The sequence below is a fragment of the Eschrichtius robustus genome, chromosome 4 (genome assembly GCF_028021215.1).
Source record: "Eschrichtius robustus isolate mEscRob2 chromosome 4, mEscRob2.pri, whole genome shotgun sequence".
NCBI classification, from domain to species: Eukaryota; Metazoa; Chordata; class Mammalia; order Artiodactyla; family Eschrichtiidae; genus Eschrichtius; species Eschrichtius robustus.
Window position 1 is genome coordinate 99009577 of NC_090827.1, and position 26990 is coordinate 99036566.

The window sequence follows — 26990 nt, forward strand, 5'->3', positions numbered from 1 at the left end:
TCCCGCCCTAAGAGAAGCTCTATAACCTCCCAGGGACATAATCCCCCATTTTCACTAAAGGAAAGGCCCTTCTTGACAGAGGCCTGGGGAGAGCCTATTAGCTCACTGTCGCAAGCCAGGGCTTCAGACCAAACACAGACAGTTTAGTTTTCAGCCTTTAGTTCCCAACTAATGAGTCTGAAGCCTCAACCTCAGGCTTCAGTTCTTCACCCCTGGTTTAACAGGACCCAGACGGCTGAGCCCCTCCCCCAGGGCTCTAAGATGAAATGCAGTTCGTGTTCCTTGCAGCTTACTTAGCGCTAACTTCTGTGAGTTTCTGTGTTGCTCTTTCTTTGAGTCAGAAAAATATGGTGCTCTGTTATATATCCCTTTTCTTGTTCCAGAAGGAAACTCTACTTTGGATCAATAGACACACCCACTCTTGAATATTGTCTATTACAGAGGTCAAAACTCCTTGCCCAATCTCTCTTCTCTCACAGCACTTATGCCTAATTTAGAGTCCCTTCCACACTCTGCTTTTGACTGAGGTTGTTTGGGAATTCCCTGCCTCTTCTGCCAGACTATCATTCCTATGTGGGTCCAGTGAGGCTCCTGAATTTCAGCTGGCAGTGGAGACTAGGGTTGATAATCTGATTAGAAAGAGAGGCTGGGGATTTACCTTGAAGTTCCATTTGTGTAGCAAGCACACTGGTTCTCCTTCCCTTTTGTATATTCCTTTGGAGTTGTATGAAGCTGATTGCATGGCAAGCTCCCAGGTTTTGCTACCACTCTGTGATGGTTGTTTTTATGTGTCAACTTAGCTGGCCATGGGATGCCCATATATAACACATTACTTCTGAATGTGCCTGTGAGGGTGTTTTCAGATGAGAATAGCATTGGAAACTGGACTCAGTAGATTGCCCTCCCCTATGCAGGTAGGCTTCATCCATTCTGCTGAGGGCCTGAACACAACAAAACATAGAGGACAGAGGAATTTGCCCTTTTTTGCTTCCTGCCTGCCTGCTTGAGCTCTCGTCTCATCTTCTCAGCCTTCAGACTGGGGTTTAAACTGTTGGCTCCCCGAGTTCTCAGGCCTCCAGACTCAGACTGAATTACACCTCTTACTTTCCTGGGTTTCCAGCTTGTAGATGGAAAATCATGGGACTTCTCAGCCTCCACAGTCCCATGAACCAATTTCTCGTAATAAAATCTTTTTTTGATAGATTAGATAGATAGGAAGAAGGAAAGAAAGAAAGAGAGAGAGAGAGAGAGAGAAAGGGAGGAAGGAAGGAAGGAAGGAAGGAAGGAAGGAAGGAAGGAAGGAAGGAAGGAAGGAAGGAAGGAAGGAAGGAAGGAAAGAAGGAAGGAAGGAAGGAAGAAAGAAGGAAAAGAAGGAAGGGAGAGAGAGGAAGGAAGGGAGGAAGAAAGGAGGAAAGAAAGAAAGAAAGGGGACTTCCCTGGTGGTCCAGCGGTAAAGAATCCGCCTTCCAATGCAGGGGATGCACGTTCCATCCCTGGTTAGGAAACTAAGATCCCACATGATGCGGGGCAACTAAGCCTGCACGCCACAACTACTGAGCTCGCATGCCTCAACGAGAGAGCCCACCTGCCGCAAACTACAGAGCCCACGCACACTTGGAGCCCACACGCCACAACTAGAGAGAGAAAACCTGCACGCAACAACTAGAGAGAGAAAACCCACATGCAACAACTAGAGAGAAGCCTGCATGCTGCAATGAAGAGCCCACGCACCGCAACTAAAAAGATCTCACATGCCTCAACAAAGATCCCACGTGCCGCAGCTAAGACCCGACACAGCCAAAAAATTAAATAGAAAGAAAGAGAGAAAGAGAGAGAGAGAGAGGGAGAGAGGGAGGGAGGGAGGGAGGAAGGAAGGAAGGAAGGAAGGAACGTAGATAGATAGTTATCCAGTTCTGTTTCTCTAGAGAACCCTAATACATGTTTAGTTTGGATGGCTTTGGGACAGTGGTGAGAATTAGGGGGATAATAAAGCCCCTTCCCCAAAGTCACCCTTGAAGTTGCCTGTGGCTGCAACTAAGTCCTGTTCATTGTCATATTTCAAAGAACACCTCGCACGGTCCATGCAGGAGCTGCAACATTTAGCTGTAGAATGACACCTGAGCTGGATGTACGATCCAGAGAAGGACACAGCAAAACAAAGCTGGAGAAGGCACAGGCCCACAAAGCTGGGCCTAGTGCAGGTTCAGTCCATACTATTACAATAGGGCAGTGCCAAAGACAGCCACATGGCAACCTGCAGAAATATTTTAAAATAAAACTAGCCTAGTACCAATAATAATTCCACTGATCCCCAGGAAAAACACAGTGGGTCACCTCTAGGCAAGCGCTCCAAAAATTAAGGGAGAGGGACTTCCCTGGTGGCGCAGTGGTTAAGAATCCACCTGCCAATTCAGGGGACAGTTTCGAGCCCTGGTACAGGAAGATTCCACATGCTGCAGAGCAACTAAGCCCGTGTGCCACAACTACTGAAGCCCATGCACCTAGAGCCCATGATCTGCAACAACAGAAGCCACCACAATGAGAAACCCACGCACCGCAACGAAGAGTAGTCCCCGCTCGCCGCAACTAGAGAAAGCCCGCGCGCAGCAACAAAGACCCGACCTAAAGTAAATAAATAAATAAATAAATTTATAAAAAATAAATTAATTAATTAAATAAAATAAAAAATAAAAATTAAGGGAGAAATGTCAGTGCCACCAAGTGGTGCTCAGACTTTAGAGCAAGCTCTAAAGCGCCAAGCTCTCTCCAAAGGCATCTTGCCCATTAGCCTGCTGGTGTCTTGATCCAATACCCCTGAGGTCTCTAAATAGCAGTTTTACAAGGGTAATTGAAAGGGTATTACTGAATGTCTATCTATCATCTCTTGATCACCTAACACCATGGTACTTATTAGGACGAGCTAGTGAACTCTGTGCTAAAGGCACTCAGCTACAAGTTTTGCTGCTGCTTATCCAAGGAGGCAAAGCAAGATTCCCCTCAAATCCTCTCATTCTGGACCAATCTTACGTGCTACTTAATCATGACTACTCCATGCATTAAGCATATTTGAGGAGATTAATCTGCAGTAGCCTCGGGTAGTGTCCTAATTAACAATATGCTGAAGCAGCGTTCTCCTTGTAAGTGTAAATACAGCTTTAATGCCATTTGCAAACAACAATATGACTGTTTATTAGGCAGCTGTGCTAATGGATGCTACGCTGATCTATTAAAAACCTTTCTGTCCTTTGACCTTTCTGCCTCGTCATCTTGGCTGGATAGTCTTATACTGTAGTAGTAGAATATGTGGCTCAACTTCTTAGGATGTCACAATCAAAAAAAAAAAAGAGTGTGGCCAGGAAAATATAAAAGAGTTAGGAAATGTTAAAGAGCAATTATTCACCTTCCTCTACCAGATTTTAAGAGCTGAAACATCATCGTTGTCCAGAGTTGAGATAGATGTGATAGATAGTGCAGATAATACATTTCTTCATCCATGTTTAATGGGTAAATGAAATATAGGCATCTGTAGGAATGAATGACCACTGCCCACTTCCACCCAAGCTGCATTCGGCCTTGGCCTTCCTTTAGCACTCCCCCATTCCCCATCCTCCCTCTACATTTCACTTTCTCTATATCCCAGCAGTTTAATTTGATCTAGCACTCCCACATCGTGGAGAAAGAAGAGAAAAATCAGGGAGAGTAGAAATTCAATGTGACCACTTTATTAAACCTATCTCAGATTTGATTCAATTTTCCCATGGCTTCTGACCCTAATTCCATGAAAGAAGGGGACACTTTGCAAGGATTAAGCTAGAAAGAGGGAATAGGGCTGCTAGTAACTTATGATTAATATTTGTAGGTAAAGACCAGAAAGCTGATAATGGAAGAAAGCATCTGCCTCCTGACTCCTCAAAAGCAAATGAGTAGAAGGGATGTGGAATGAAAGAATACATTCCAGAGAAGTCAGGATCTATGGAAGGGATGAAAGGAAAGAGAATTCAGCAGAGAAAAAAAAGTTGGTTTATGATAAAGTCTCAACCAAGGTCTCAGCCAACCCCGTGGGGATCTTTGGGGCTGAGACGGTCCTTCAGATTAGCAAATAGAGGAGGAGAAAATTATTGCATTTTTATGTTTTAAGAAGATTCTTCATATATGTGTGTGCACGTTGTTTCAGAGCAAGTTCCCAGGAAAGCAAACCCTGAGATAGGGTGAGCAGGCAGGAAGTTCACTGGGGAGTGCTCTCAGGAACAACATGGGGGCAAGGAAAGGGAAGGAAGCATCGCTTTCTAGGCCAATATTATAGATTCACCCATGGGAAAAAATTCACTGAAGACCTGTTATGTGCCAGGGACTAGCCACCAAGGATGCAAAAGTGAACAAAGTCTCCTAAGTCCCTGCTCTCATGGAGATTTCATTCTAGTAGGGGAGAAAGACAATCAACCAACAAACACAGACACATAACACAAGGTCAGATACTTGTAAGTCTTATTAAGAAAACTACAGCAAGACCAGGGGATAGAATGGTACAGACAGTGACTTTAAATGAAACGATCAAGAAAGGCCACTCTGACAGGGTAATAATTCAGTAAAGACTTGAAGGAAGTGAGATAGTGAGCCATGCGATTATTCTATGGACAACACGCAAAATATGTTTGAGAAACACATGGGTTTTTTTGTCTTTTAAGATGTTTTCTTTTCTTCCAGTTTTATCAAGATATAATTGATGCACAGCACTGTATAAGTTTAAGGTATACAGACAGCATAATGATTTGACTTACATACGTCATGAAATGATTATCACAGTAAGTTTAGTGATCACCCATCAACTCTTATAGATACAAAATTAAAGAAATAGAAAAAAAACGTTTTTCTTGTGATGAGAACTCCTAGAATTTACTCTCTTAACAATTTTCATATATAAACACAGCAGTGTTAATTATATTTATCACACTGTACATTACATCCCTGGTACTTACTTATCTTATAACTGGAAGTTTGTACCTTTTGACTGCCTTCATCCAATTCCTGCTCCCCCACTCCCACCCCTGGTAACCACAAATTCTCTCTCTTTTTCAATGAGTTTTTGTTCGTTTGTTTGTTTGTAAAGTATAACTGACCTACAGCACTATACTAATTCCTATTACACAACATAGAGAAACACATAGTTATTTTTAATAACTCACTGAGGCTCCGTAATATGGACGCCCCATAATTCATTCATCCACTCCCTAACTGATGAGTATTCAGGATGCTTCCAAGTTTTTCCACTGCAGAAATGTTGCAATAAACATCTTTGTTTATTTACTAAGGATATACGTATACCCTTAGTTAGTTTACTTTTGTTTTTGTGGGGTGAATTACCAGGAGATTGGGAAAGATTTCTGGGTCAAAGGATATACTCATTTTTTAAACAAATACTTTTTCAACAGTATATAAAAATTAATAAACCTGCTAGCAATATATAAGATGTCCCATTTCCCCACATCCTCACCAGCACTGATTGTTACCAACTTTTTAAATGTCTGCCAATCTGCTGACCAATATGGTCTCTCATTCTTTTCATTTGCATTTCCTTGATAACTAGAGAAGCTGGACAGCTTTTCCTGTGAACTGTCCACATATCATTGCTTTTCTGAGGTGCTCCTTCATGCCTTTTACCTAGTCTTCAGTTGACTTGTATGTCATTTCCTTATCAACTTGAGAGAGGTTTTTTTGGATGAGGGATATTAATCCTTGTCATTCATATGTGCTGCAAATATTCTCTCCCAGTCCATTGTTTGACTTTTTACTCCATTCATGATGCATTTTTCTATGCAGAAGTTTGTAATTGTAAGTGATCAAATCTCTCAATCTTTCTTTTATGAACTTATGAGACGAAATTTAGGGGAGATAAATGTAAATAGTGTCATCTCATCAAACACTGAATTGAAGTTCAGAAAATCCTCGTTGTCAGAGATTTTGAGGTTGGGAAATTAAGATAATATCAAAAACCAGAATTCAAGAAACAAATCAGAATTGAACCTATAAAAGCCCTTTAAAATATATTTTGCATTCATGAAAATAAAAGAATAAAGACATTATTAAATTAATAATAATGGATGCTATAATAATAATTTCCATTTAACTTTCTTGAAATTTTTGAGTTTCTTAAAATTTCAGTGAAGTTGAAACTTATTTTTTTCTTTGCCTGGTTCTCCACTCAAATGATCAGTGCCTTCCTGATTGCATGACTCAGAATATGCTTTCTACTCCCTCCTTGGATCAAATCTTCTCTCTCGCATCTCAGCTCTCAACTCCTCAACTCTTCCTCACAGATGTCACCTGAATATCCTTCTGAGTTTGCTGTGCTTCATTTTCCTTTGTCTTCCCCAAGAATTCACTGCAAAACTCTCTAACCTCCCTCTGCCATCTGCTTTACCTCCCATTTCTATTCCCAGCTTCCAATTTCCTCTTTCTGATTATCCAGAGCAGAAGTGACTCACAATCCACACAATTCTGTTTTTCTGGAACCAAAATTCCGCTGGTTACCAAACAGGTGTACAGAAGTAGATTTCATTCCATTTTAGTGTATTTTGAAGTTGAAGAAAGATTATATCGCACTTGAATTAAGTTCAAAAAAAATCACAGACACTAGCATGGAAGAAATAATCTGGTTTAATAACTGTCCATGTAAAAATTATCTAGGGTTATTAGTTTTATACAAGCTTGAGCTAACAAAATATTATAATAGCAACAGAAATGGAAAAATCAGTATACACAAATAGAAATATATATCCAGATCAGGATTCAGTCCTTGCGGTGGCCTCAGTGGATGGTGGGGGAATTACCTTCATCAATTTCCATCTTCCTAATCCAATCATAGCCAACTAGAATAGCACCAACAAGATGGGCTTAGACCAAACTGATTCTCCACCCTGGGCTGGGGCTAGGGCTGAGATAGCATCTCCTGAAGCACCTGGTCATGGAGGAGAGTAGAGACTGAAAATTCAAAGTGCTGTTTGAAAATATAAGAAGGAATATTTGCTTCCCACACCTCATGTTTCCTTCCATGTAGTAGGGAGCTCCATTAGTATAAATCTCCTGGGTCCTCTCTACCTCCAAATCCATTCAATTCAAAATGATGGGAAGGGGAATGAGATGATGTATCTGACTGGTAAGTTTAGGAGGATAAACTCGCCAACAGATTCCAACATCCCTTCCCCCAACCTCTCCTTGTGATTGAGAAGCATGCAATCTCCTCCATGACTTCCTACTCTATATCTGACAGCAGCGGGACCCCATGAAGGAAAGTCCTATATTTCGGCGGGAGGATACATTCAATTCAGGGGACAGCTAACTTCTGGTGCATGAGTCAGGAACATTGGGAAATAGATAAGGGATGAGATATGGGGCAACAAAGTCTTCATGGACTTGTTGAAGCTTCTGATGTACGAGGGCACCCAATGTGGGGCCTTGGATGTGAGTGTGCAGACAGGGTGTTATGGTCTTTTTGGTGCCTAAATGTTTACTTTGATCCGTGCAATTGTTTTTTACAGATGTGCAGTAGGCTTTAACCACCGAGGCCAGACAAAGAGGCATTAATCATCTTGGCGGCAGCACAGATCACTTTACTCAGAGCTGCTTCTTCTTCCATGTGGCAGATTCAACATGAAAGTCTAAAGCAAAGGCTTCTGGGTCTCATCAAAGGACTGGGAGCCAAGGGCCTCAGCAAAGGTAGAGGCCACGGGGCTCCAGCCAGGAGGGGGGGTGCCTCACCCAGCACAGGCCACACAGGGTTTAGGAAAAGAGAACCCTGCCCTTCCCCCCTCAGCAAATGCCTGTGTCTTCACCAGGCATAGAGACTGCCTTAGGATGCAGGTTACTCATGCTTGATCTTGAACTTCGCCTCAGCTTTTCCTAAGCAGGCATTATCTTAGGTCAGGTTCCCCCAGAAGCAAACCCGAACACAAGGATTCACACACAAGCAATTTATTAAGAAAGTGTTTCCAGGAGAAACGGATAAGGGCTTAGGAGGGGAGAAGCCAAGCAAAGATGCCATTTCAGGTCAAGTCCCAGCCTCAGTCTGAACCCTCAGTGCTGTTCTGGAGTATAAATTATCCCACAGAATTTGTCCGGGCTCAAGGCAAGGATGCTGGGCAATCACACTCCCCAGCACAAGTATGAAAGCTAGCACTCTTATAATTCTGTGAAGATGGGACTCGTCTTCCTGAGGACCTGGTCTTGATTCTGTATAACTTTTGAAACCCAAGTTGAAACTCTGCTCTACCTAGACATTGAAAACTCCTCTAGGTAAAACTGAGCAGAATAAAAAGCTGACAGTATGAATTTTGGATATGATGCAGACATACTAGCAGGATCTCCAGCAGCCCCTGGGAACCTTGACAATGGAAGCCACACACTAAGGATGGATTGGACAGAAAAAGAGAAAAAGTTTCAGTCCCTGACAACTTCATGACACTGCCCCACCTGCTTATGAATTCCCTAACTTTGGATTTTATTTTACAGGAGAAAACTAACTCCCAATTCATTTAAGCTCCTACAATCGGCTCTCAGTTCCTAGCAATCAAACAAAATTCCTTCCTAACACATTGACGAACTACTTAAGGAACTTTTAATGCAAACTTACAAAAATGTTAGAAATCAAAGTATTATTTTGCATTTTGGTCTTGGTGTTCAGGGGTTGTTGTATTTTTAATTCCCAAAATTATGTTCAACGTGTTATGTGTATATTAATTATTTCATCATACATTTATTTACTCATTCCGCCCGCAAATATTTATTGAGCATCTGTAGCCTGCCAAGAACTGTGCTAGGCTCTGGGGATGTTTCACAAACAAGACAGAGTCCCTTCCTGTAAAAAGTGCAGATTTAGTGGGAGAGGCAAAGCAGGGAGAAAGATAATACAATGCAAAGTGCCAAACACTATGATAAATACCTGAACAAAGAGGCTGTGGTATCCCGGAGGAGATGGGTTGCTTCAAAGTGCAAATAGCAGCATACTTGGCAAAAAGCCATGAAGAAAAAGACTATGTCTGTCTTCAGTCAGCTCTAAGAGGCCTCTGAGTCATCAGCTTTGTGTTACAGCTGCCCCTTCTCTTAGTAAAGGAACTCCTGGAGAAACCACATCCGTACGCACAAGGATGAATAAACTGGAGGCTGGAGGTGGATATGTGATGTGACAAAGCCACCTGCCACCAGCCACACATACGATCCTTTCTTTTAGCTTCAGCTCCAAGTCCATTAAAGGAACTGCAGACAAAAGTTGTCCTTGAGAAACCTTTGTAGTCTCCTTTTTTCTCTGTCCTGTTTTACTGCATCATTGTGGTTTAGGCTTTTTATTTTCTTCCATGAAGATGCCCTTGTGAAATTTACCTCCCAGGGTTAAATCTTACCTTCTAGTCATATTTAATGTTTTCAAACCCACAGTGAGTTTGTATTTCAATGACAGTACAGTTATTCCCTAAGATGAAGAGTTTTTTTCTGAATCACTTCAGAAGGTTATTCTCTTGCAAAATTTTCTCTTTAAGTTCTTTGTTACAAGAACCAGTTATGGATGGTGAAGTTGGGGGAATAGACTCTTGGAGTAGACTTATCCAGGATGCAAGGAGGGGAGGAGAGGGAATGAAACATGCTGTTTTTCCAACCAGATATTCTCCCCAGGTGGGTCCACTCACCCTCCAGTAGGTGGAAGATGGACTTGTAGGGTTGTTGGCTGTGGATCACGCCATTCTTTTCATCAATTACCATCTTGATCATTACCCCCGAGGAATGACCACACAGAGAGTTCAAGCAGCTCTTTACTCAATAATAAAACATAATTCTAAGAAAAGAGAGAGACAGCAGTGGAAATTGAAATTCATCTCTTTTACATGATTAAAAAGACAGGGAGGGCTTCCCTGGTGGCGCAGTGGTTGAGAATCTGCCTCCCAATGCAGGGGACACGGGTTCAAGCCCTGGTTTGGAAAGATCCCACATGCCACGGAGCAGCTGGGCCCGTGAGCCACAACTACTGAGCCTGCGCATCTGGAGCCTGTGCTCCGCAACAAGAGAGGCCGCGACAGTGAGAGGCCTGCACACCGCGATGAAGAGTGGCCCCCGCTTGCCACAACTAGAGAAAGCCCTCGCACAGAAATGAAGACCCAACACAGCCAAAAATAAATTAATTAATTAATTAATTAATTTAAAAAAAAAAAAAGACAAGGCACACAGGCTCTCATACCTGTGTTTCAGAATGTCCCCACTTGGTCATTCCCTATACCAGCCAGTGCAGACCCCTCCCCAACCTCATATTTCCTTTGCCCTTATCCTGTTCCCTCTGCCCTTTTAGCTCTTTCTCTCCTATGAATTTTCCTGCTTTCATTCATGTGAGATTGATATAAGTCAAAGCAAAGGGAACAGCAGCAAGAAGTGAGATGCAAAGGCTAGAGAGAATTCAACAGAAACATGAAATGAGAGCAAGAGGTGAGTAGGAAAATGGTGTTTCCCAAGATTATGTTGGGTTATTAGGAGACAATGCGAGTCTCCCATCATCTGGGCTATTGGGATCCCGAATAATTTAACTTAATGGAAAAGGGCTGTGTTAACCCAACAGGCTGGGGAGCTTGGGAATACCCAGGTAATGCATAGTAGTGATTCGCATACAGAAAACTCATTGAAAAGACTACTGCTTCTCATTAGGGTGTAGAAAGTTGCAAGAGAGTATCATGCCCACTCTAAGCAACAAAAAGGGGCAAAATAAGCTACATACAAAATAGTCTTTTAAAAAATTCTAAGAGCTGAAGATTCCAAGAAACCTAAACGAACTAAACTTCACAAAGTGGAATGTCCTTCCTCAGAGAAAAGACACCACAGTTGCTTTCACCCCTGTTAGAGCAATGAGAGTGGGGGTGGGGTGGGAATTGGCAATAGATGGAGATAAAGAGAAACCAGATGAACTTTCTACAAACTTTTAACGGGCACACATGAGCCAGGGTTATAGATTAAAATCCTGAGGGGCCCCAGTAATGCAATAATTCTGCACCCATTTGCCAAACTTCCTCAAAGTCCTTCTCTGAGGGCACAGATGTACACACCAAAATCACAGAGCAGAGCAGGAGACATCCCTTGTAGGTACAATGAGTCTTCAGGGAATGCAAGGAAGGCTGCAGGCAGGGTTCACCGACTGCACTGCAGCTGCCCAATAAAGACTGGAGACAGGGCAGCTGTCACAAGTGGGGGAGAGAGTTTTCTAGATGGATAGAGCCAGAGGGCAGGGTTGGAAAGCAAAGAGAACTCCCCAGTGACTCAGAAAAGTTGGCAGCCAAGTTGTAAAGCAGAGAGAGCTTCCCCATTGTTCAGAAAGCTGGTGGCTGAGCTGTAAAGCATCAAAAATATTCCCAGAGTCGTTCTGGTGTTAACATCTTAAGCCCTGCTGAAGGGACATCCTCAGAATGTTTGAAACCAGGGTGTACTGGCTCTAAAGGAAACTGGAGCAAGCATGAGACCCAGCCCAACTACAGATATGATTGACTCAGCCTCATATACCATCAACCTGAGAGAAGGATAAGGAGATACTTTTTCTAGAGACAAGTGTCATTTACTTTAGTATCTACTGTTTCTTGCACACAATAATGAGCATACAATCAGAAATTGAAATACCCCTGATGATGTGAGAAAATATGATTGGGACTTCCCTGGTGGCACAGTGGTTAAGAATCCGCCTGCCAGTACAGAGGACACAGGTTCGATCCCTGGTCTGGGAAGATCCCACATGCCACAGAACAACTAAGCCTGTGTGCCACAACTACTGAGTCTGCACTCTAGGGCCTGCGTGCTGCAACTACTGAGCCCGCATGCTGCAACTACTGAAGCCCGCATGCCTAGAGCCTGTGCTCTGCAACAAGAGAAGCCACCACAATGAGAAGCCCACGCACCGCAACGAAGAGTAGTCCCCGCTCGCTGCAACTAGAGAAAGCCCGCGCGCAGTAACGAAGACCCAACGCAGCCAAAATAAATAAATACATAAATAAATAACCTTTAAAAAATCTTTAAAAATTCTCACAATCGGGAATTCCCTGGTGGTCCAGTGGTTAGGAGGGGGCATGGGTTTGATCTCTGGTCAGGGAACTAAGATCCTGCATGCTGCATGGCCAAACAAAACAAAAAACAAACAAACGAACAAAAAGAAAATACGATCCCCATCACCATCTTGATCTTATAAAAATGAAGTCATCTCAGCAAGTCAGAAGGGAAGGGACGTTTTTCCTTCTCCTCCCTTCTGCCATCCCACCGCCACAACCCACCCTAACACCATCATAGTGGCTAGAGCCTTCTTACCTCTCAGGTCACAATTTACATAAAACATCTTCAAAGAGGACATCCCTGAATGTAAAATATACACTCCCCACATATCCCGTGAGTATTCTCTCTCAGCAATAAAAACAATTTATAATCACTGAATAATTTACTTATTTGATTTTTTTCCCTCTTGCTCCCCTGGACAGTAAGATGCATAAAGGCTGAGGCCGTTATCTCTCTTGTTCACTCCATCCAGTTTGAGGAATGGAAATCCAAGGCTCAGGGAAATTATATTATTTGCCTAGCGTCACACATCTAGAAAATAACAAAACCAGGATTCACACACTGGTCACTTCACTAGTGCTCCTTCTCCAGCATTTGACCTAACGCATGAACCCCTACATGCTTGCGTGAGTGTTAAATTGTTCAAAATTTAACAAAACTGAAATATGAAAATCGATAATCATGGATATTTTAATACTCAGTAGAGATGAAGAGAAAGGAGTATGGTCAGTAAATTCTAAGTAATTGGCTTAAAAGACAACCCAAAACTAAGTAAGAGGTTCCTACATAAAAAGTGACTCACTTGGGCTTCCCTGGTGGCGTAGTGGTTGAGAATCTGCCTGCCAATGCAGGGGACACGGGTTCGAGTCCTGGTCTGGGAAGATCCCGCGTGCCGTGGAGCAACTGGGCCCATGAGCCACAACTACTGAGCCTGCGCATCTGGAGCCTGTGCTCTGCAACCGGAGAGGCCGCGATGGTGAGAGGCCCGCGCACCGCGATGAAGAGTGGCCTCCGCTTGCCGCAACTAGAGAGAGCCCTCACACAGAAACGAAGACCCAACACAGCCAAAAATAAATAAATAAATAAATAAATAAATAAAGGAGTTCCTTTAAAAAAAAAAAAAAGTGACTCACTCATGTTACCTGAATAAGTCATTTTCCCATCCATCACTGTAACAGTTTAGGTTAACATGAGCTACTCTCAAATTAAATGCCAAAATCTTAGTGATTTTACTCAAGAAGTGTTTATTTTTTATTCTTGGGGAATCCAGAATGGTGTTCCTAATTGATGAGCAACCTTTTCTGCAAATGATGATGCAGCAATCCATCTGCATCAAGCCAGCAAAGAGAAAAAACCTGAAGTATCACAGAGAAGTCTTTAAGGAGCAGATCTGGATGTGGTTTACATCAGAGCTTCTCAAACTGTAACATACTTGGAGAGCAGGTTTGCAGATTTCTGGGCCCCACCCCCAGAGACCCTGATCCAGGAAGTCTGGGATGGGGATCAAGCACCTGCATTTCCAACAAGCCCCCAAGTGATGCTGACCCTGCTGGTGTTTGGACCACACACGGAGTAGCACTGCCATGTATCACCTCTGCTGATAACTTATTGGCTAGAACTCAGAAATGTGGCTACACTTAGCTGTGAGAGAGTACGGTAAATACGGTGTAGACATATGCGAAGAAAGAAGACAAAATGGGTTTGATGGACAGATGGACAGTCTCTTCCATATCTCTCTTTAAAACAAAAAATATTACTAGCTTCCCATCCAGGTAACCAAGGAGCCAGGAAATCAAAAGAGAGAGATTTATAAATTGAAATTACAAATCCTTCTCCTAGTCAATCCTCTACCCAAGTAAGATTTCTCATTTAAGGAATCGCAGTCAGTTAAGAAAAGATCAATGGCTATATTTTGAAACTCTGTAACTATAGCTTAACAAATTGAGGCTGAGAATGAGAAAGGGAAATAAAAGCCCAAGAAACACACACACACACACACACACACACACACACAATATTAGCCAAAGAGACCACTTTTGACCAGGATCTAAGCAAACCTGCTCTTGCAGATGGAAATTCTAATGGGTCCTTAACTCTTTTTTTTTTTTTTTTTAATTTATTTATTTATTTATTTATGGCTGTGCTGGGTCTTCGTTTCTGTGCGACGGCTTTCTCTAGTTGCAGCGAGCGGGGGCCACTCTTCATCGCAGTGCGCGGGCCTCTCACTGTCGCGGCCTCTCTTGTTGCGGAGCACAGGCTCCAGACGCACAGGCTCAGCAGTTGTGGCTCACGGGCCCAGCTGCTCCGCGGCATGTGGGATCTTCCCAGACCAGGGCTCGAACCCGTGTCCCCTGCATTGGCAGGCAGATTCTCAACCACTGCGCCACCAGGGAAGCCCCGGGTCCTTAACTCTTGATAAAATATTAGCAATGCTGTAAGTACACTCACTCATCTGCAGGAGACCACACTTAACGGATATAAATCCCTGACCTTTAAGGTTTTACTTATATTTTTCAAGATGCCCCTGAGAGTCCTTATTCTGTTCCCATTTAGCCATTGGTCATGGGATAACAATGTTCTGTGATATAAGTAATTGCTCAGAACAGTCATTGCCCTCCAGGGTTTCTTTCCTTCTCTAGAAAGATTGTGTCTCCAGGTTCAGAGGGACTTACAGAAGCCGTTTAGTCTCTTCTGGCCTTCAGGCTGGAATGTACTTAAAAGCTGTCCCAAAGACATAGAAGTCTGAACTTCACTCAGTAACCCTTTCCAATTTTCATCCACTCTCCCTAGAAAAGAACTCTGCTTTCATTTAATCGAAGGATGTCTCATTGCAGTTAATTTACTTTCGTCTTATTTTGTCCTCAGGGAAACAAGAGATATTTAGCTTCCAGTGTTCTAAGTTCAAGAGCCTTTTGAAAATGTGGAGATCCAACACATAAATTCACTTTAGTGAGCACCACATGTATGACTGAAAATCTACTTAGCACTGGGAGTATAAAGGTGAACAAGTCTATTGGCTGGAAAGTAGAAAATTACTTGTTAGTAATAATAAAATACCAATGTTTTCAAACAATATTTCTTGAAAAGAAATGTACTCCATAGTTCCTTTTTTACTGAAGTATAGTTGATTTACAATGTTGTACCAATCTCTGCTGTACAGCAAAGCGACTCAGTTATATGCATATAGACATTCTTTTTTTTTTAATATTCTTTTCCATTATGGTTTATCACAGGATATTGAATATAGCTCCCTGTGCCACACAGTAGGACCTTGTTGTTTATCCATCCTATATATAATAGCTTACCATAGTTCCTTTTTAACAATGAACCTCAGAATAGTATAGACACAAGGTGCAAAAGTGAAGTCCTTCCTGCTGGAAATCAACCAAAATGGAACCATCAGGATCTGGAGGGACATCCTCACAGCTGCCTGTGAACTGGCTGTGATTGGCTGCACTAGGCAATTAGGAAGCCGTCCTCAGCCCTCTCCCGACGCAGCGCCATTCACAACAAATCACTGAGCAGCACCTTGAGTCAATAATTAAGCTAAGTGCTACAGCAGAAACCAATAAGAGCAAGACTTACTTTCTGCCTTCTGGAAACTGAAAGAGAGGCAGTCTATTTCAGGAATGGTAATTACATTTCCCCTGCATGTCAAATCTCGTTGACCGATGGTGGTTGTTCTGAGTGCTACGTTGAGAATAATAAAGCTTGATCTAAAGTCAGTGAGAAAGTACAAAGACAATAGCAATATCTGCCAGGACATGGACTGGGTGGGGGGGGGGGGAGGTGACAGCATGTTTTCCAGGTGTTTTCTTTCCCCATTTAGTATATTAGACTGGGAATCTGCCCTGATGGAGGAAAATTACTTCCCCTGCCTACCGCTTGCCGTCATCGAAGTTTCCTCCAGGTGCTGCGGACAAAGATAAGGTCCCAAGAGGAGGCCACTGGGGCCTCAGGAACTTCATTGGTTGTTCCTTATATTCCTCCTATCACCCTCAGGAGAGAAGCAAGCATTTCTGTTGCTTTTCTTTCCTCTCCCAAAAGAACACTTGAATCGCATAGAATCTAATCTTCCCTCATATATGTTTGGTGTGATAATGCCTCAAAGCAAAAGCACGTACAAGGTGGAATTACAGAAACAAACATTCTCAGTTGCCAAAACCGGATTTTTTTTTTTTTCCTTACAGTTTTCTCACTTTGACTCTGCTCCCACAGAAGCCTCTATGGCTCTCCCTTGAAAATTGTGACCTGAAAATGTACAAACACGTCAATCCTGAGACAGCCTGACATTTTCATAAAGAGCTTTATTAAAATCTAACAGAGAAAGACAGAAGTAATTGCAGAAATGCAAATGGTATTAAAATAGTTGGGTCTCCAAAGCACAGGTCTGTGATCCTAAGTGTACCAGCAAATCACAACTAAGAAAAACGAGCCTCAAAATCGCTCACCCTCAATTAACTACCCACCCCACCACCCCCCGTCCTGTGTGGACTGGCAAAACCAAGAGGGGCCTTTGCTGGCTCCCTTCTCAATGCTCAGAAAGTGACTCCAGGTGACTTTTGTCATCCTGATCCCTGAGACCTAGTCTAAGTTCAAATTCCAACTCTCTTTTCCTAGTTCCCCACTCCCACTCAGGGCCCTCCTCCTCAATTTCAGATTTTAGTCATACATCCAATACCAAAAAATATTCATGGCAGCAGTAACTAGCACTCTCTGAGATCTAACGAGGGATATTGCTCTTACCTTTACCTGCTTTCAGTACATTCTGGCAAGATATTGTTGGGTCATTCTCTATCTCACCACCTGTGCACATGAAGGAAATGCCTTACAAAAGTCCACCCACTAGAGTGTTAATAGTTCTAACTCATTCACCACAGCTTGGCAAGGGGACTCTGGCCCTGAATTGAGGAATCTGGAGCTGGTCCAGGCTCAGTGGGAAAGAATACAGAGATCAATTAGCAATGTCTGCCATGGGTGTGGGCAGCTCATTAGTATTATCCACAGACATATCTACCAACCCCAACTTTAATTGCATAGTAACCATAACACCAATCCAGAGTTAGCAAATAAGAAAGGGCTGGGCCAAGAAGCATTTATTTAGTCTGTAGGAGAAAGCAGCTACAGAAACCAGGGAGGGGTATAATGCTAGGTTTCGAGACTGATGACTCATCCACTTTTCTAATTAGCTCTAGACCTTTTCCATCACTCCTATTCTACTTTCAACCAAAAAGTAGGTCTTGAAGAAAACTCACATTTGTCCACATGATGCTTATATTCATCCTCTGTTGCATGAATATGTTGGAAATGCTGCTGTGAGAGCTTTATTTAACATAATCAGGTTGAAACTGCTGATACTAGGCAGCTTCCTGGGTCATCTAGCCCTCCAGCTTCTGAGTAAGATTTTAGAAGGTCACTTGGTTGCAAAATCAAATGGAGTCCACCACAAATTACTCTTCTCCTGACGGAAAAAGTTATGTGTCCAAGATCCAAACTGATCACAATTTTGTTGATTAACAAAAAAGGAGGGGCTTCCCTGGTGGCGCAGTGGTTGAGAGTCTGCCTGCCGGTGCAGGGAACACGGGTTCGAGCCCTGGTCTGGGAGGATCCCACATGCTGCGGAGCGGCTGGGCCCGTGAGCCACAATTACTGAGCCTGCGCGTCTGGAGCCTGTGCTCCGCAACAAGAGAGGCCGCGATAGTGAGAGGCCCGCGCACCGCGATGAAGAGTGGCCCCCGCTTGCCGCAACTAGAGAAAGCCCTCGCACAGAAACGAAGACCCAACACAGCCAAAAAATAAATAAATTAATTTAAAAAAAGGACAAGTGATTTCACTCCACCAGCAAATACCCAGGATTTTAAATGCAAACATTCTCACAGGAAGTAGAAAATAAAAGCCAAGGATCCTATTTCTAGTGTGGGCTTCTGCTCCTAACTCTGGCTCCTACATAGTATGAAGCAGGAGAAAACAGTAGTCTTGGTATGTTTTAATGCCAGAGGCAACTATATCAAAAAGGCTATAAGAAATAAGGAAAAAATTAGCAGTAGAGAGAAAAAGGCAAAATTATCCTACGTTGTTAAAAACACTCAGGTAGAAAAAGAGATGAAAAAAGTGAAGAAAGCATATATTCCCCACTACTTCTAGCGTATATCAATACCTTGTTAAGAATCTCAAGATTTTTAGAATGTGAAAAAATGCCCATTAAATCTGCATGGTGGAAAATGAGCTAGGAAAAAAGTAATGGAGGAAGCAGCTACAAGGTCGAAGAAGTTTGTCTCACTACTGAGGCAAATTCTTCATACATTTAGTACTTAAGGTTCTGGTGAGGAATCATCAAAGAATTTAGAAATAATTAGGAAAATAAGATTGGAGTTATGACTTTAAGACTAATAAAAGGGGATTAGAGAAGAGATAAGCAGAGTCAACCTAAGGAAATAGAATAACTCATGCAACTAATTCCCTTTATTCAGAGCCCATGTTAAACAAGCAACATTTTGATTGTGATGGGATTTCCCATGTAGTCTCTAGTGGGTTGAATTATGTCCCCCGAAAAGATAATGTCCTAGTACTAACTGCCAGTACCTGTAAATGTGACCTTATTTGGAAATAGGGTTTCTGCTGATGTAATTAAATTAAAGGGCTCAAGATGAAATCATCCTGGATTTAGAGTCAGTGGATTTAGTGCCTAGAATTCTGGATTCTAGTGACTAACGTCATTGGATTTATAATGGAAAGGAGAGAGAGAGAAATTTGAGACACTGAGACACAAAAAAAGAAGGCTATATAAAGATGGGGGCAGAGATTGGAGCTATGCTGTCATGAACCAAGAAATGCCAGAAGCCACCAAAGCTGGAAGAGATAAGAAAGGATGTCCCCTAGAGCCTTCAGAGTAGTCGATGTGGTTCGGCCATGACTTTGATTTTGGACTTCTGGCCTCCAGAACTGTGAGAGAAGAAATCTCTGTTGTTTTAAGCCATCAGTCTTGTGCTAATTTGTTGCAGCAGCCCTAGAAACTAACACATGATCTGCTTTAAGGAAAGAAAGCACTGATCTAAGGACTTAGATGTGCAGCCCTTTAATACTTACATTTACCATTGCACATTTTAAAATTAGCCTTTGATTTCTGTACAGTGATCTCATACACTTGGTATATTAGGCGGAATTATGCTGCAGTGATAACCCCAGGGTCTAAGTGCCTTAACATGCTACAAGTCCATTGGGGTGCAGTGGTGGGGGGATAGTGCTCTTACATATTCAATCAAGAGCTAAAAATCCACCCTGTTGAGCTGAACCATGTGGAACACAAAGCCTTCTGAATTGCAGCAGCGAAAGAGATTGTACAGGAATTTCACATCTAATCTTCTATGTCTTAACCCAGAAGAGGAAAATACAACTTTTGCTCAGAGACCACCAGCAAAAACTAGTCATATGGCCTTACTTTACTGCAAGGGCAATGGAAAAGGTAGGCAAATAAATGAAATATTTTGTGAATATTACTTTTACTGCCACACTTTTTTAATGCGAATCCACGTGGGTAAAAGAAAGACTCTTCTCTTAGTAGACTCAAAAAGGGAAGCTACTAAGTTTATGAGATTGAAGGTTAGTTCTTAAATCGTAGCAAATTTCTCTCATGCTTCTTAGAGGTAAACCATGTGGCTTTCTCTGGCCACATACCATCCTACTATTTCAGCACTATGTGCATAGAAAATATTTTTTAAATATTTTTAATTTCCACAGTGCAAAAATACTGAAGAAGCTCTGCAAGAGTCATCCCGAATCTAGCATTCTGTGGCTTTAATTCCCAACATCCTACAGCTTCTGGCACCCTGGTGCATATGTGCAAGCCATCCCACCCCCTCCTCCTGCCAGGTACTATAAAATTTGGATTCCCTGGGATTCTCCAGAAAGAAGGTATGCAGAGATGCTGAAATTCTTGTCAACTGCAGGACCAAGACCAAGAAAATTTTTATGCCAAAAATTTACTACAAATTCTTTACGAAGTACCTAGAGACCATTGTGACTTACTAAATGGAGTCAAATAAGCATAAAAGAATCTTTGATATTCTGAATTATGTAGTACCTAAGGGTCATCCTTCTTAAGATACACTACTCAGAGAGGGGATTACCCCTCCCAAAGCAAGAGGGAAAGACTATTTTGAGGGGCTCAAACCACAGGAACTCTTCCTGTTCTCTCCTTCCAGAAATCATTTGGAATCACACCTTTCCTATTCCATCTACGTCTCAAGAGCCTGAACCCAGTCCAAGTTTACTTCCCACCATTTTCAGGCAAGACCAACAAAATCTGGATCCCAATAATTACCACTGAGTATGATTTAGAGGAAACAAAGTAAACACTCTGCAAGTTGCAATGTGCTGCAATTTCCGGCTGAGGTAAACAAGCTACACAAACACAAACGTTTGCAGAAAATTCTTCCTGTGCTGGTAAAAAACGTTTTTAAATTGATGCAGGTGGTCCTGGTGAGACTCCAGTATAGCAATCGGGTATTCCCTTAAGGGCACACTTCCTTCTTGTTACTTAACTGTTATTTTTGTCTACAAATTAATAGGCACAGTTAACCTGGAGTTGGGATTTAACTGGTGAATTGCGAATTGGGACCTCAGAGACTGCTACACAAAGGAGGGAAGTTAGGTCTCCCCAGAAGGCACTGTCAGTTCCCTGTGATGACGCCTTAAGTCAGAAATAAATGTCTTCCCTTGCAAGGGAATTGGCCTAAAGGAAGAGCAAAGGAGATCTCATTTAATTTACAGAAAACCATCCCAAAGTGGTGGAACATATTAGAAGAAATGTCGTGTCCTATCACCAGTCTTGCACTGTTCTGTTACCCATTTGAAAACAGGGATTCTAGAGACATCTACTTAACTACCCTCATTAAATAGCATGATTTGACACCACCATTATCCAGATTCCAAATACTACTGCACAAAGTGGAAGAAACGAGATCCAGAAAGCCTGGCTAAACAGGTGACACTGATCTAGATAATTGATTAAATAGAACCATGAATACTGCATGCATCAGTGTGTAAATTTCTTATGATTAATTCAGACTTGAAAACAAGGCTGTTGATACTAAAGGTTCTGAACAGTCCTGTATTAGCAGGCATTCTTAGTGGATATTGACTTAATGAAAATAAATGTGTTTTTTGTCTTCTCAGCAGTTTCTGATGAGGATCTGAGAAATCCAAATGATAGCCCAAATTTAAATGGTCCAGATTCATCTGTCAGTAAATGATTGCCAACTATCTCTTCTGATAGACTAGCTAGCATCCCTCACTCTTATATAGGAACAATAGCTCAATTTTGTTCAGTGAAATACTCCTTCTTTCACTCTCATTTGATGGTGTTTAGATTATATTAATTCCACACCTAGCCTGGCTAGTGAGAACATTACTTCCTCAGCTACCATTATGGGTCAGGGATGGATAAGCAATTAAAACCAATGACTTTTGCTTGAAACACAGAGAGAGAGAGAGACAGACAGAGAAACAGAGAGAGAAGCTCTCTTATCTTCTCATCTTCTGGCCTGGATTAGTTGGAGGCAGGTTGCCACCAAGAGGAGAGACCTGAGCTAACAACCATTAAAACAAACCATAGGAAGTAGAATTGAAGTATGAAGAGATACCAGGACCTGACAATCATTTGTGACATCATTTGAGCCTGAAACCAGCCACACCTGAAGGAGAAAACCCCTTAACTTTTCAGGTACTTAAGTCATTAAATTCCCTTTTTGGTTTGTTTAAATGTTTTGCTAGGGATTTTTTTCTTACTGAAATAATAAGATTTACACAATTATGTTTCTAACATGGTGAAAGAATCTTTAAAATACAAAGCACATAGGCTATTCCCCCAAGAACTTTACATGCTAGATAAAATAGCACATATGGTACCCAGGAGTAGACATTCATTGTTATGAATTAAACAACCTGCCACTCTAATAAGTTCTCATGAAAATTAGGAAAATAGAGCCTGACCAGTTATCATAGTTCAGTAGGAAAAAGAACTGGGGTTACCCAAGTTCCCATTTTTAATTCTGGCTACTGAGTATAAAAAGGACCCATTTCAATGATGATTTGAGAATCTTGTTGGAGCGGATTTAGAGACCTTGAAACCTCCACCCACCACCATCATTTTTTGCTTTATTGTTCATAGTGCATGGAACTTTAGATTCTGAATTCTAGGCTCTTCAGGGTAAAGACCTAACACTGGAATATCAGCTACACAAAGCACAGAGAATGTCAGAGACGCTATATAAATTATACACAGAGGCAGTGATGAGAGGAAAGGCGTTACAAAGAAATTGTGCTCCTTGGAGTTTTATGAGCATAATATTTCAAATTGAAACCAGACAATCTGGGAAACAACTTGTACTACATAAGAGTGGTAAAATTGGGGCGTTAAAGTCTGTGTTTCTAATACGTTATGATTAACCGAGGAATAGAAATAGAAATGTTATGATCTGGATCATTCTCCGTCAGTGGAATAATACCTTGTACTTATTTTTGTAAACTATATAGAAACTAATCGTCAGATTCAAAGCCCAAACCTTTTCATGGAGCCATTTCTTCTATGTTCTATATATTTAGAAAATTGGCATATAAACGAATAAGATAAAAACTATACAACATTTTCAAAAGTATTCAGAGTTCTGATGTTGTATTTCAGAAAAAAAAAATGAAATTACAAAGAAGTCATGTTACTTTTCAAAGTTTGAGAGAAAATGGTACAAGCAAAAACAGAAGATCATAAGAGATATGTACAAAAGATAAACAGATGGGAAGTATAGAAATAAATCAACTGACTTTGCTCTCCTCTAAAGTTTTCTCCATTTTCCCACTCTACTTCCCCCACCAAAAAAAAAAGAGAGATTGAAATGACCCATAATACAGATTTCAAAGGGCAGTTACCTTTACCCTATAAAATGTCCAAGTTACCACTCACTTTTGTTGGCATTTAAGAAAGCACGAAGGAAAAACTGTGATCTGACTTTTTTGATAACAGCTTTGTTGAAATATAATTCACATGTGATTCAAGTTCACCCTGTTAAAGTGTACAACTCAGTGGTTTATATTGCATTCACAAACTACTGAAAATCTGTGAAGACATTAGTACTTTGTCCAATTCATTTAAGTTATCTGATTTGTTAGCATGCAAGTGTTCATAGTATTCCCTATAAACTTTGTTATTTCTGTAAGTCAGTAGTGATTTTCTCTCTATTGTTCCTGATTTTAATAATTTGAGTCTTCTCTCTTTTTTCACTCTGTCAGTTAGCTTTAAGTTTTGTCAATTTGGCAGGATGTTTCAAAGAATAAACTTTTTGTTTCAAGATTTTCTCTAGTGTCCTTGTATTCTTTCTCTTATTCATTTCCTAGTCATTATTTCCTTCCTTCTATTTGTTTTGGGTTAGTTGCTCTCATTTTGCTAGTTTCTTAAGATTAGTAAATTGATTTGAGGACTTTCTTCATTTTTAATATAGATGGTTTAATATAAGTGGTTTAATATAGATGGTTAAAGCTCTAAATCTAGTCACTGACTGAGCTGCATCTCATAAGTTTTGCTACTGTGTGTTTTAATTTTCATTCATCTCAAAGTAGTTTCCAATTTTCCCTGTGGTTTCTTCTTTGTCCTATTGGTTATTTAGGAGTGTGTTGTCTAATTACCATGTATTTGTAAACCTCCCAAATTTCTTTCTGTTATGGATTTCTAATTCCATTCCACTGTGGTCAGAGAACAAATTTTTTATGATTTAAACCCTTTTAAATTTATTGAGTTTTGTTCTGTGGCCTAACACATAGTCTATTCTGGCGACTGCTTCATGTGCACTTGAGATGAATGTGTATTCTGCTATTGTTGGGTGCAGTGTTTTATAAATGTCTGTTAGGTCTAGTTGGTTTATAGTGTTTTTCAAGTCTTCTATTTCTCTGTTGATCTTAAGTCTGATTGTTCTATCCATTATCAACATTACTATTGTTAGATGGTCTATTTATTCTTTCAATTCTGTCAGTGTTTGCTTCATGTATTCTGGGGCTTTGTTCTTAAATATAGATAGATGATAGATAGATAGATAGATAGATAGATAGATAGATAGATAGATAGATAGATAGATAGATAGAAATGTATAATTAGTATGACTTCCTGATGGAGTTACCCTTTTATCATTATAAAATGTTCTTTTCTTTCTCTAGTAACAGTTTTTGTCTTAAAGTTTATTTTGTCTGATAATATACTACTCTAGCTCTTGTTTAAGTACTGTGTGAATGATATATAATTTCCACCCTTTACTTTCAACCTATTTGTGTCTTTGAACCTAAGTATGTCTCTTGTACACAGCATATACTTGAATCATAGTTTTGTAATCCATTTTGCAAATCTGCCTTTTAATGGGAGAATGTAATCTATTTACATTTAATGTAATTACTGATAAGGTAGGTTATATGTCCACCATTTTGATGGGGTTTTTAACTGTGTATCTTATGTCTTTTTTGTCCCTCTAGTCCCTTCTTTTGTGTTAATAGATATTTTCTTGTATACTATTTTAATTCATTTGTTTTTTTACTATATGTTGTGAATTATTTCCTTAGTAGCTGTCATGAGGATTACAATTAACAACTTAATACAGTCTGCTTTCATTAATACCAATTTAATTTCAATAGCATATAAAAACTTTACTCCAATATAGTTCCATTTCCTCTGCCCTACTTTGTACTATTATTGTCACACAAATTACATCTTTATACATTATGAGCTTACCAACACAGTTTTATAATTATTATTTTATGTCATTGACTTTTAAATCAAGTAAAAACAGAAAATAGTTACCTAATATTTACCTAAATAATTATCTTTACCAGTGTTCTTTTTATTTCTTCATGTGGATTCAAGTAAATGTATAATGTCCTTTTATTTTAGCTCAAAGGACTTCCATTAATATTTCTTGTAGAGCAATTCTCCTGGTGATGAATTTCCTCAGTTTTTGTTTTTCTGGCTATGTCTTAATATCACCTTCATTTGTAAAGGATAGTTTTACTGGATATAGAATTCTTGGTTGACAAATCTTTTCTTTCAACATTTTTAATATGTCATCTCATCTGACCTCCATGGTGAAAAGGTAGTTAATCTTATTGAGGACCCTTGTACATGATGAATCACTTCTCTCTTGCTGTTTTCAAGATTCTTTGTCTTTATCTTTAGACAGTTAGATTGTCATGTGTTTGGTGTAGATCTCTTTGAGTTTATCCTCTTGGAGTTCATTAAGCTTCTTGCATGTACAAATTAATGTTATCAAATTTGGGGGGTTGGGACATTATTACTTCCAATACTCTTTCTGCTCCTTTCTCTCTCCCCTCTACTTTTAGGGCTCTCATTATTAATGTGTCAACACACTTAATGATCTACCACAGGTCTGAGGCTCTGTCCCTTTTCATTTTTCTTATTGTTCCTCATACTAGATAATCTCAACTTACCTGTCTTCAAGTTCACTCATTCTTTCTTCATCCAGTTCAAAACTAGCCCTTCTAATAAATTTATTTCAGTTACTTTACTTCTCAACTAGAATTTTTATTTGGCTCTTTTTTTATCATTTCTATATTCTTCATTCTCCTACGTTCTTTTAGTTCTTTAGACATGATTTCCTTTACTTCTTTGAGCATATGTACAATAGCTGATTTAAAGTATTTTTCTAGTAAGTTGAACACCTGGGGACAGTTCCTAGTTACTGCTTATTTCCTGTGTATGGGCCATACTTTCCTGTTTCTTTGTGTGTTTCATAACATTTTGTCAAAAATTGCAAATTTTAAATAATATAGTGCGTCAACCATGGTAATCAGATTCCACTCTTCAAGATTTGTTGTTGTTGTTGCTGCTGCTGCTGCTGTTTGTTGACTCAGTGACTTCCCTGGCCTAATTCTGTAAAATCTGTGTTCTTTATTCTATGCAGTCATTGATGTCTCTGCTTGGTGACATAGTGGTCAGCTAATTATTTCCTTAACTTCTTAGAACCAGTAAGTCTCCCAGTCTTTGCCTAAGGGCTCTCTTTGTATGTTGGAAAGGCATACAATTCTGCTTCAGCCTTCATATCCTGTTTGTGCAGAGCTTCAATCTCAGCCATAAATTAGAGCAGCTTAGAGTTCCCTCAGGTCTTTCTCGAGCAGGCCTTCTAGATTCCTTCTAGATTCTAGGGATGTTTCAGAGCTTTCCAAAGCCCCCAGTGGACATCTCATTCCCCAGTTTCTGTGGTTAAGTTTTATGATCAGCCTCCTGTTAGCCCCAACTGGTAACACAACCTCTGGCAGCTATGATGTTAAACAGTTGTCACTGCCTGTTTTCAACAAATGCCTTGCAGATAGGGCTGTTTGCAGAGTGAATTCTGAGTCAAGTTAAATAATGCTCTGAGATTTAAACTTTCAATAAGCTGCCAGATAGGTCAAACACTGACAGTGAGACTTTAGGGAACTCCAATTCCATTCTACCTTCTCCAGTGACTGCTAAGCTGCTGGTTTTCACAACAGTCATACTTGCAAGAGTGTTTGTTTTTTAAGCTATCACAAGGATGGGGAAAAGGGATCGAATTAGGGCAAGTGAAAAACACCACAAGGCTCATGGTTTTTACCAAGATTCAGCTGTTTTTCTTGAACAAATGTGACTTAGGTTGTTGCAAGCACTTAGTTAATTTCCAGAGTTTTGAAAAAATTGATTTTGACAGTATTCCCAGTGTTCTCATTGCTTTCACAGAAGAGCAGATTTTCAGAGGCCCTTACTCTGACATTCCCAAACTTAGACCTAGTAGACAGTTACTGTAGCAAATTTCTTTTAAGTAGAAAATAAAATTGTAGAAATAAATAACATATAATTGAATAGAAAAATAATAGAAGTCATATAACTTAACAAAACGTAATAGAAGTAGATAAGTATTAGT